Source organism: Xiphophorus hellerii, chromosome 16 (genome assembly GCF_003331165.1).
Source record: "Xiphophorus hellerii strain 12219 chromosome 16, Xiphophorus_hellerii-4.1, whole genome shotgun sequence".
Classification (NCBI taxonomy): Eukaryota; Metazoa; Chordata; class Actinopteri; order Cyprinodontiformes; family Poeciliidae; genus Xiphophorus; species Xiphophorus hellerii.
In genome coordinates this window covers 26,297,625-26,310,537 of record NC_045687.1, presented here as the reverse complement: position 1 = coordinate 26,310,537, position 12,913 = coordinate 26,297,625, and positions in this window count along the sequence as shown.

Sequence of the window (12,913 nt, the reverse complement as noted above, 5' to 3'; positions counted from 1 at the left end):
AAACTAGTAAGCAGGGCAAAAATACACAGCAGTTATGAAGAATTAAATATTTTATGTACTGAGAAAGTGTTCAATTTCAATATTACATTTAACTAACCTGTTTAAGACTTTAATTTAACAGTTTATTTTCTACTTTTCATGAAATTTTGAGTTTAAGAAAAGGTGGAAGAAAGGATAGCTGATCTATATTTTTGTACAACGGCAAGAAAATCTGGCACGTATATAAGCTGTGCTCTAATGCTTGAGAATATATAAAAGATGCCTGTCTTTTGATTGTCTTTCTTTGTTTGTACTTGTTTTGTTTACTGGACTGATTATTGCACTGGTGTTGCATCAATTAAAAATTAGACATGAAACAAAATCCTTCAAGAAGCACAATAATAAAGGGACCTGCTAATTTGCATGACATTCTTTAGAGAAAATATGATTAGTCCTGTCTTGTTTTGGTTTGTATAACCTAAAAAATGATTTATGTAACCTATTCGACTCCAAAAACCTAAATGACTTCCAAATAGTGTTTTATTATGTTAAATCATATTTAGGCAAGAATATGCTTTCAGTAGTAGGTAATCAATAGCAATTTAAACAATTGGATTAATATAATAAAAGCAAATTCTAACTAAATGTGGTATAGTGTTAATGTTTTCTATGTAAAACTTAGGAAATTTAGGAAATTATCCAAATTCATTAGTGGGCATAAGGCGCCCCCTCTGGTTGTTTACTAGTAAAGCATCAGATCCTCTGCAGGACAAACTGAGAGTCTCTCCAGGCTTTTTCACTACTGAACTGGAAGGAATGGACTCCATCCTCTGACCTGTACAACCTGGTTATATGAAAATAGAGGAACCATTGATGAGAATTACAAAGGAAGTGACATTTAGTCAGTAATATGATATGAAACATAAGGAATCAGACAACTTACAGCACAGAGAGAGAACAAGAAGGAGGACAGTGAGAGTGTTCATCATCTTGAGGCTGCAGACACAAATGACAAACCAGTCAGCAGAATTGAAATACACAGCAGAGATCAGTGATTTGCATTAGTATGAAGAAGGAGGGACAGATGGCCCTTTTCCACCTCTGCTTGATTCAGCTCTACTCAGTTATGAGGGATTTTCACCAGTAATGATTAGCATGTAGTGATATTTTTGGATCTTACTTCACAGGGTTTCCAAGTGGGCCAAATTGGACTTAAAACAATTTCAGAATACTATTGGTCACAGATTGGCTAGGGGGACAAGTCACTGGTTGCGTTCCACAGTTTCCTGTACTTCTCCAGTGTTTCATTTTGCTGTCCAAAGCATTTTCTACCTCTTTTCTTTTTGAGTCAGACAAAAAGCCACCACCTGACCAGAATGTTCAACATAGTTTCTATTTCCAAATTATTTGTTGCATTTTTGTCATATTACAGATCACACAGACCACTTGATTTGTTACATGGCACCGGTTTGTGAACAGCTGTTTGATTATTTAATATGTTTACTTGATTCCATGGCATAATGTCTGTGCTTTGGTGTGTTACACTAAATCATCATATCAAAACTCATCAAACTGTATTTTTGCTGTAAATTCTCAGACTTGAACTGCATTGGAACAGAGGAGAATATCATATTGGATCAGGTTTTTGTTCTTTCATCTGTGTATGAGTGTCTTTTTCGTGGCTCTTAATCATTAGTATTTGTGGTCAAGCTCCAAGAAGTTGTTGTACAGCTTTTTTCTGTGTCATGGAGACTTGCAGGATCCAGCAGCCCGAACCAGAGGCAGTGATACAGAAAACATGTTGGTGTAGAAAGTCATCTGGTTGGAGATTATTTTCATCTGTAGCTGCCAGCATAAGATCAGCTCCTTAAAACTGAATGACTTAATTTTCACAAAAAAATCACTGCCTCAGTTTAAACTGACGGTTTGTGTTTTTCATCACATGCTGTCAGATCTAAGCTAACCAAGTAAGTTTTATATCAAATGCGCATTTTGAATAAATCTAATTACTGAACAAGTGGAAGATATTTTTTCCTGCAAGAGAAAATAACAGTTTTCAAATATTTTGTGATTTTAAATGCAATGATGTTTAAAAGCAATTATTTTAGGTAATATATAGTTTCATCTGCATTTGTCTGTGTGTGTTGGTGTCACTGATCCTCTTCTGCCCCCTCCAGGCTGTCATAAAAATGTATTTCATGTAGTTTTTGTACAGCCTCTGTGCTCACTTTAACCACTGTGCTTCTGCAGCACAGTAATACACAGCAGAGTCCTCTGACTTCAGGTTGGATAATGTCAGATGCGTCATGCTGTTACTGTCTTCTCTACTGATTTCAATACGTCCGCTCACACTGCTGGCATAGGTGTTTATACTATTATCGGAGTACCCACTTCCTATCCATTCCAGTCCTTTTCCTGCAGGTTGTCTGATCCAGGCCATAACATAGTCAGTAAATGTGAAGCCAGATCCTCTGCAGGACAAACTGAGAGTCTCTCCAGGCTTTTTCACTACTGAACTGGAAGGAATGGACTCCATCCTCTGACCTGTACAATCTGGTGATATGGAAATAGAGGAACCATTGATGAGAATTACAAAAGAAGTGACATTTAGTTAGTATTATGATATAAAACATATGGAAGCAAGACAACTTACAGCACAGAGAGAGAACAAAAAGGAGGACAGTGAGAGTGTTCATCATCTTGAGGCTGCAGACACAAATGACAATCCAGTCAGCAGGACTAAAATACACAGCAGAGATTAGTGATTTGCATTAGCATAAAGAAGGAGGGACTCATGGCCCTTTTCTACCACTGCTTGACTTGGCTCTACTCAATTATAAGTGATTTTAATCATTAACAGCGATCATTTAGTAGTGATTTTTTTTTAGACTCCACTTTACTGGGTTTTAAAGAGACAGTGGCCCAATTTCAAGGTGTCAAATTGCAAAGTCAAATGTCTTTTAAATCATGTTTGATATATAAGTATTTTTATGACAACTGAAGGTAACATGGTTACTAATGCACTATGTGCCTACAGAATAAATAATGCTACCTCTCTAAGTATTATAAAATGAATTTGAAACCAGTATTTGCAGCAAACTACATCATAAAATGTACAATTTCTGTACATGTTTATTTCATTTCATCATGATTATGTTTCCAAGTATGATTTTGGTCCTATTAGCTTACTTTAAATGTAAACAATCATAAAAAATGGTTTTGAGCGCTTCCTCTGGTTACTGTATGCAACAGGTGTTCAGGCGATGATTTGTTCTGATCACATTTCAAATCTTCAGTGGTCTATGAGCTCCCCGTCTTGTGTGTTTTTCAAGTTTAGGCTGTGCGAAGTTTTTGTTCAGCTCTGGTGCTTGTTTGTGTCACCGTGGCTCTCTGGCACAGTAATACACAGCAGAGTCTCCGGGCTGCATATTCTGTCCATTGAGAGTAACTGTTTTACTGGAAGTGTCTGCATCTATACTGAATTTGCTACTCAGGGAGTCTTTGTAGTATGAACCCCCACCAACATGTTTCCTCCCAATCCACTTTAGTCCTTTCCCAGCAGGCTGTCTGATCCAAGCTGTTCAGTAGCTGTACAAAGAATAAGAGACCTGACAGCTGATGGTCAGACGTTGACCTGGCTGCAGAGGCTTGCTGGGTCAGCTGTTCACACTTCACACCTGTGGAGGAAAACATTGAATTCAAAATTACTGCAAAAATATTTCATAATTCAGTTACATAAAAACTAAACTGATTAAATTCAGTGTGATCAAGCTGCAAATGTTTCTTTATCAGATAGACTCACAGGATGCAGCAGCCATCGGCAGCAGCAGAGCTACAGAGAACATGTTGGTGTTGAAGATGATCTGATGGGAGTTTCTCTTCTTCTGCAGCTGACAGAATAAGCTAATGTATATGAAACATGACCATTTAATTTGCATAGTAATGTCCAAACCAATCAGTATGTCTGCTACATATTAAGGGGAACTTTATCCATTTTGTTCTACCAGAATACAGAGTGTGTCTGAACTAATAATGCTGATTTTCTTCTATGAGAACTCAAGTTACACATTATACCAGTTTCCTTTGGTTGTGGACCCTGATTATTGTGGTTCATTTTTTCACTCTGTGAATTACAGAGACTGGTTTTGTCAGCTGTTCATACTTTACACCTGCAGAGGATACTATTAAATTTACGTTTACTATCCAAACAGTTATCAATATGTTTTGAATGAAGAATAAAAAGCAGTATGTTTACATTCATAAAATTCATTGATCAGATTGATGTTTATTCTGATTAAATAGTACAAATATATTATTTATGGGCAAAAAAATTAATTAATCTAATCATGACATGCATTTACATTCACCAGGTTTAACTTAGAATACAACCACTGACAAGCATTTAATTGTAAAATTTTCCACCAAACAACAGAAGAAGAAGCTACTTCCATCTGTGCTGACCATAAAAACAAATGCAGTACTGGCATGTCAGCTTGACATAGAGTTCACAGAATGACATGATCAGAACAAGTGTTTATTCACTGGTTTCCAGTATGTAGAGAAACCATCTCTATATGGTCCTGTGGATGAAACCATTAAACAAACAATTCATTTAATCCTGAATCTCTTGCCAATAATTTTCCAAGGATGTATGTTTGCTGAGGTTCGATTCTCTGAGGACTTCTACCAGGTGATGCTTTACTTCAGGCTTCTGAAAAATGCTAAGTAATATGTATCACTCACCTTTCTCTCATTTTGTTTTCCATACTACCTGAGGAAAAGAACCAGAATCGTTAAAGTTAACAGTGAGACAAATAGATAATGCTGGAGGTAAAAATTACAAGATAGTAAGCAGTAAAAATTGACCAGTTCTGAGCAAGTATATAAGCAGTTTTCTAATGCAAATATTTGAGAAAATGTATTTGTTTTGTTTAGTGAACTGACTCCTGTGCTGGTAAGTGTTGCTGAAATTAAAAATTACACATGGGAAAAAAAATCCTTAAAGCTGCACTTCTTGAAGTATCATAAGTAGGTACCTGCTATTTTACATTACATCCTTTATAAGAACTTGATCAGTCCTATCTAACACTAAGTTGTTTAAATTTAGATTTATTTAACTTAGCTGATTTCAAAAAGTTCTAAATTAGTGTTTTATCATTTTAGACAATCTTTGGCAAGATGCTTTCAGTGTTGGGTAAATGAAAGCCTATTTGAAAAATTATCATTGGATATACAATATAAAAGCAAAACCTAACTGACTGTAATGTTAATATTGTCAGTGTATAGATGAATAGTGAAAACTGCAAGGCATTCTTTTAGAAAATTGTTAAATTCTGTAGTGATCTTAAGACGCCCCCTCTGGTTGTTTACTAGTAAAGCATCAGTTGAGGCTGAGAGGGGTTTTTGTACGGCTCTGGTGCTGGTTTGTGTCACTGTGGAGCTCTGGCACAGTAATACACAGCAGAGTCTCCAGGCTGCATATTCTGTCCATTTAGAGTCACTGTGTTGCTGCTGGTGTCTACATCAATACTGAACTTGTTCTTCAGTGAATCTTTTAAGCGTAAATCTCCATCGCTATCATTCATCCCAATCCACTCCAGTCCTTTCCCAGCAGCCTGTCTGATAAAAGCTGTCCAGTAGCTCAGATCATAAGAGACCTGACATCTGATGGTCAGACGTTGACCCGGCTGCACAGTCATTGCAGATGGTTGGGTCAGTTGTTCACATTTCACATCTAAAAAGATTAAATAGATGCATCAATTTAACACAGAGCAAGCAGTCTAAATAACTCAAACTCGGCTATTCAATGAGACTCACAGGATGCAGCAGCCAGCAGCAGCAGCAGAGCTACAGAGAACATGTTGGTGTTGAAGGTGATCTGATGGGAGTTTCTGTTCTTCTGTAGCTGACAGCATTAGATCAGGTGTATAAAACCTAAATTTGCATGACTAAGCAGCCAATCAGTGCATTAAAAATTACGTCATGTCACGTACTTGATCTTTTGTCTGGTCTGCTTGAGTTTGCATAATGACAGTCCTGCCTCTTAGTATTTTTGACCACATATTGAAAGAGGTTTTATATTTTTTGTCTTTTAACCAGTATCCAGAAATTATATTTCTGAAGTGGGAGCAGGATTAGAAAGGTGCAAATGTGATAAAGAACTTCACTTTTTTAGGTGGTTTATAGACCTAAACCCAATGTGCACAAGGCAACAGTCATATTATAAATACATTGCTTTCAACATCATGACAAAACTGTTTTATTATTATTTTTGTTGTTTCCTCTAGTAAGAACAATGTTTTAACAATTGATTTTGTTTCCATATTTGAGCTCTTATTTATTTATGATAATGACACATTGATTCGTAATGCTGGAGTGCAGTAAAATAAATCTTTCAAGCAGTTCAATTTTGAAATTGGCCTGAGAACATCCCAGTTTTTTAACTAAATGTTGTAAGAACATTTTGAATGAAAGCATCCAAATTATAGAAAATGCCTTCGCTGTTGTAGAGCTAAATGATTTAGTGGTCTGATGGTGCCACCTGTGGCGATTTTTGTGTCATGCAACTGAAAGGTTTTGTTCAGAGTTTCTGCTTTGTGTGTCACTGTGACTCCCGAGCGCAATAATAAACAGCAGAATCTCCAGCTGTCAAGCTGTTCATCTGCAGATACACCTGATTTCTGCTGTTGTCTCTGGAGATGGTGAATCTTCCTCTCACTGACTGAGAGTAGTAGGTGCTACTACCACCACCATTGATAGTAGCGACCCACTCCAGTCCTTTTCCAGCTGCCTGTCTGATCCAAGCGTTCCAGTAATGGCCACCAAACCCAGAATATGTGCAGGTCAGTCTGTGAGATTCTCCAGGCCTTTTAACCACTGATTCAGACTCAGTCAGTGTTTGACCATCCGTACCTGCAGAGAGGTTCATTATAAACCATGTTAACAAAAGATCATTGTTATATCATAATGTCATATGTATTCATCAAGGAGCTATTTAAAGCTATCCTTTGTTCTTACCTGTCCAGTTAACTGATAGGATGAAAAAAAACACCACAACCTCAGGTAAAATCATTTTGGAGGATGTCTACTTCTGCTCAGTCTACTGACTGTTTCTCCAGGGTTTACTACTTAGACTCTTTGTAAAAATATATGGAAGCAGATAGTTTGCATTAACTCCTCCCACTGGAAGTAAATTGAACTCCTGTTAGAATAAGTTTTACTTTTATGAATCAATCATTCAACTCATTGTTTTAACATTCACTGTATTTTTACTGTTTTCAAATCATTTAGAGAAGCAAAAGGCAGAAAAATTGTATCCATCACCTTACGACAACAGGACTGCAGACAGAAAATACATTGTAGAAATTCAATCATTTCTCATTTTTTGGGATTTTGAAAATGTTGGATTGTTTTCATCTGTTCTGATCAATTAAAGAAAAAGAACAATAATTGATATTAATAAAATTAATATCTGCTCTTTAAGACCTCGTATCCTAACATACATCACAATTTCTTATTGTAATATTGATTTATTTTCTGTTTAGTTAGGTTACACATGCTTCAACATGTACACTGTAAAACATTTGAGCCATATTTAGTTGTGTCTACTATCTTCTAGTCTTTAAGTCAAACTAGAAAATTTCTGAAGAAATTTAGCCGGGGCCTGCCAAGGCGCGCCCGTCGGTTTGGGCCCGGCGTTGTCACGCTACAAATTGGCATCGATGCTAAAGAACGCCGCAACGTAATCAATAGCATGCTGAGAATCACAAGAACGTTAAGTAAGGTGGACATGCACCATTCAGTATGATTTAAAATGTTGTCAAGACTTTTATTTTGGAAGTTTTGTTAAACTTCATTTCAAAGGGCCAAACTAATCCCATGCGTAATAGTCATTGGGTTAAAATAGTTATATAATGCTCAAAACACAAGTAGCTGATGTAAAAATATTAAAGGCTTTTATTTTGAAATGTTTGTTAAGCTTCATTTCAAAGCGCCAAACTAATCCCATGTTTATCAGTGCTTTGGATAAAAAAATCACATGATGCCCAAAAGAGCAAATACCCGATGTAAAATTGTCAAGGCTTTTAATTTGAAATTTTCAGTATGCTTCATTTCAAAGGGCCAAACTAATACCATGTGTAACAGTGCTTTGGATGAAAAAGTCAAAAAGAGCCAAAAAGAGCAATTACATGATGTACAAATATTCAAGGCTTTTATTTTGAAATTTTTGTTAAGCTTCATGTCAAAGGGCCAACCTAATCCCATGTGTAATAGTCATTGGGTTAAATCAGTTATATAATGCTGAAAACGCAAGTAGTTGATGTAAAAATATTAAAGGCTTTTATTTTGGAATTTTTGTTAAACTTCATTTCAAAGGGCCAAACTAATCCCATGTATAACAATCATTGGGTTAAATCAGTTATATAATGCTCAACAGAGCAAATATCTGATTTAAAAATATTCAAGGCTTTTATTTTGAAATTATTATTATGCTTCATTTTAAAGTTCCAAACTAATCCCATGTGTAACAGTTACTGAGTTAAATCAGTTATATACAGCCCATAGCAGCAAGTAGTTCTAAAGGCCAGTTCAGTCCTGATCTGTTTCAACTGAGGGTTCCACTATAGATAGAACTACAGTGATGCGTATTTGTAGTCCTAATCAGCAGCCAATAGCCTCTTGAGTTCCGTTGCTATGGTAAATAATGGTCTCAGCAGGGTGTGAACTGTTAGTGAGAGAGCCTGAGAGCCTCAGAAAATCCTGTCGCATGACTTTGCTCTGAAGCACCGTGACAGAAAACCGTACGGTCTAGATAAATTTCGAAAACATTTTACCGGAGCAGACATGCGTATCAATGTGAGGACCGATTTTGATACCAATCGTGCGATATTTGTGGGCGTGATGGCGATTTCAAAATTATTTTGGGGTCAAAAAAATCTCTTCATTTCTCACTCTAGCAGAGGGGCACTCAGACAGAGAGACACTCTAATTTTAGGAAAAATGAGAAACTTTGGGTCGCTTAGAGACAAATTGTGGACAAACCGTAACTGGTATCGACGAGCCGTCTTCACTTTCGAAGACATCACAGACGTATCTACAAAATGAAATTTGAATGGCATTTCTACGTGAATTAGTGACGACACAGAAAATCCTCAAAAATAGGGTATTTCTAGGATTTTTCCCATTGACTTATAATGGGGTTTTTTTCGTAGTTTTTGCGAATTATGTCGCCACGTTAACCCCGAATCCCACCAAAAGTAATAGCTCCAATGGCGTGAATTTTCTGCACGTTTTGATACCTCATTTGTAGGTGTGCACCCAGCGGTATGAGCCACATTAACGGTTACGGAAGAAAAATAAAGATTAAAGAGACGCTTTTCTCCGACAATAGTAATAGGTTCCTGCCATTGCTTTGCATGGCAGGCCCCAATAAATATAGTGAGTTTTAGATTTTGAACTTAAATGTGTGAATTTGTGAAAGATAAACTTACCATAGTAAGTTAACAGAGCAGCAATTAGTGATTTGTAGTATTATAAAGAAGGAAGGACTTGATGAACCAAGAGTTTGTTTTTTCAATGTGCATTTATATCAGATCATATTTTCTTGAACAGTAAATTTGTTAAATTTGATCTTAATTAGTTTTAAACTGATTCATTTTCAGCTGATACATGTATAAAGCATCAATGTTCAGGTACTGTAAAATGTGAAGAAAAATATATGCAATAATCTTCTGAGATGACATTGTTGATTTATATTGTAACTTCTTTATAATGACTGTTGTGATTTGCATTTGGGGAATATAAATTGTGTTCTCATCTTGATATCTGAGAAGTAACTTTTGACTTTTATTATTTTTTTCACAAGAATATTTTATATTTTAACATTTCTGTTTGTTTTTGTTTGCTCTGGTTTCCTAAGATCAAAACCCTGTTAACACTTTTCATTGACTGTATTTATGCTGTAACTCTGTTACCTTATAGCCAGTTGTTTGAGAAACTAATCTCACATAAAAAGAAAAATGTATTTAAATTTATTTACAGATTGCAATGTCTCAAATTGCCTAATGTATGTCATATTTTTCTGAATACATTGTCTGCTCAGTGTAAAAATAACACTTTGTATGTGTGGAAACTCCCTGCTGGAGCCAGCGTCGTGACGTCAGAGACATTATTGGGGATGTACCACGCGCCTGCGCGTATGCATGACTCTTGACTTTCAGTGTGCTTCGCTAGTAGACACATGCAGTTCTGTTCCAGCACCTCACTAAAATGTTAAATCCTTTGTGTGTACGTGTGCGTTGATGACAATGTAAGTACATAATTCATTTCATCCGCTTGTGTTTCTTACACGCTGTTTAGTTCGGCAACCGTGTAACCTTGGTTACCGCGAGCTCCAACGTATTTTGATGAGGAAATGCTTATTTCTTAAATGCCTGGCTAAACGCTCATTTCTTGGTTTAACGTTACAAGAATAGTTCAGTTTGAGAGTTGTCTGGCATAGTACTCTGAATTGTAGTGTTATTTCTACTATTCTGAAGATGTTCCGGACGGTAAACTAGCTTCCAAATGTAGCATCGAGCGCTTATGGAGCCGGTATGTTCGAGTGAATAAACATTTTCTGGATCTTGCGGCGGGAAGAACTGCTTCTACCATTCGTGGTCTTTATGCGCCACCCTGTGGTCATTAAGTGTACTGCATCTATATGCTCTGTATTAACACTCTGAGTGCCTAGTTCTCACCTATACTATCCTGTTATTACTTGTTACTTGTAGTAATTCTCTTCCTTGTTACATTAATGTTACTGAAGTGTTACTGAATTGCAATTACAATTATATATATTGTTAATGTAACTGGATGTGTATATTTGATTCTACCTGAAATCGAATATTTTGCATACGTTAGAATTTGTATATGTATACGTGGAATTTAGATGTACAATATTCTAATTACTCTTTCTGTATATGTTTATCTTGCAGAGACCACACACACACACACACCCACACACACACACAGACACATATGCTTATCAATAAATCCCATAACATCACCTAAAGTCGCAGCTGTTCTCTGACCGGAGCACATAGTCAGTGAGGGGGGCAACTAGCCATCGACGTACACGTCCGTCACAGTATGTGTAGTAGAAAAAAATAAAATTGCACAAAATCGCAAAGAAAGTTTGTGTTAAACAGTTTAAAGCAAACATATTTAAACTGTTTGCATCAACATGTACATTGTACATAATTTTACTATTATTTTTACTATTTACTATTATAAAAAGTTTAATTTTATAATAGTAAAATTCAACTGCCATACTTTCTAACTTTATGAAAGTATGGCCACATTTTCAGCAATATTTGCTGACTTTTGTAAAATGTAGCAAAGCTAATATTGACTATAAATATTTTCATAGTTATGGTTGTTCCTCTGAGCAGGTTTCAAATCTTCAATGGTCAAAGAGCTCCTCCTGGTGTGTTTTCATGTTGAGGATCTGAAGAGTTTGTGTACAGCTCTGCTGTGTGTTTGTATCACTGTGTGGTGCCGTCCATTCTGGCACAGTAATACACAGCAGAGTCTTCAGGCTGCATATTCTGTCCATTCAGAGTCACTGTTTTACTGGAATCCTGTAAAGTAATGCTGAACTTGTTTGTCATCATATTATTGTAGCTTGTGGTGTATCCAGTCCGTGCAGCACCGATCCACTCCAGTGTTTTCCCAGCAGCCTGTCTGATCCAAAATGTAGGATAGCTGTCCAGGGAATAGGAGACCTGACAGCTGATGGTCAGACGCTGACCTGGCTGCACAGTCTGAGCAGCTGGTTGTGTCAGCTGATCACACTTGACACCTGCAAGTAAAAGACGTTGCATATAATTTTGAAAAGAAGATATCATTCATGTGTTTTCATTATTTCTCCCTCAGAGACACTCACAGGATGCAGCCGCCAGCAGCAGAAAAGCCACAACAAACATTATGATGTTGAAGATGATATCATGGGAGTTTTCCTTCTTCTGCTTCAGCTGCTGTTTTGAACTGTTTTATATTTGACGCCTGTAGGTTTACTTTGCAAATGGGGAGGACCAAAAATAAACCACCCAATCAGAAGTGCAGCATCAGCTTATGCTGTTAGCATCTATTATCATAAATACAGCTCAACCACTCTAAAAGTTAGATAAGATGTGCAAACACTGAAAGAAAATATCAGTTACTATTTCAAGTTTGTAATTGCCAGAAATAATGTTCTTATTGTTGTTTGAATCCATATTATCATATTGAAGTAAAAATTTGTTTATTCATTTCATTAGATGCTGAGATAATTAGTCTGCAGCCTGAACTCTGTGCTCTCAGACTAAATCTTAAAAATACAGACTTACAAAAAAACCTGGAGGGGTTCCATTTTAGTGCTGACCTCAGATGTTTGTCTTGATAAATGCAGATTTATCATCTGCATTCATTCATGGTGATGTTGTTATTTACTGGATCAGATTGCCAAAATAAAAGCCTAATTAGTTAGGTGTCAGGAAAATGTAAATATTGTTCCTAAACGTCTCAAATATATTTTGACGGGTATAATGACATGTTGATTTATTCCTTACACCAGGTTTAAGGAATAATGTTTCTAATACACTAAGTACATTTTGACCATAATAAATATATACAATTATTTTTAGTGCAATGTCACATTGACAGACTTTCCTTTTAAAAACAACTTTGAGTCAGATTTATTTTTATTTGCTGACTTGTGCAGACAAACAATGAATTTGACTTCAGTTCAGTTAAATACAAATACAAGGAAAACAAAAATTAAAAGTGTAAATATTATTTAGTGTTTTAATAAAAAGATAACAAAAAATAAAAAATATAAAAATGATCTTAGAGCTCCCCCTCTGGTGGTTTAATACAAACCGGTTCAGATTGGGAGTTTTTGTAGAGCGTTGTA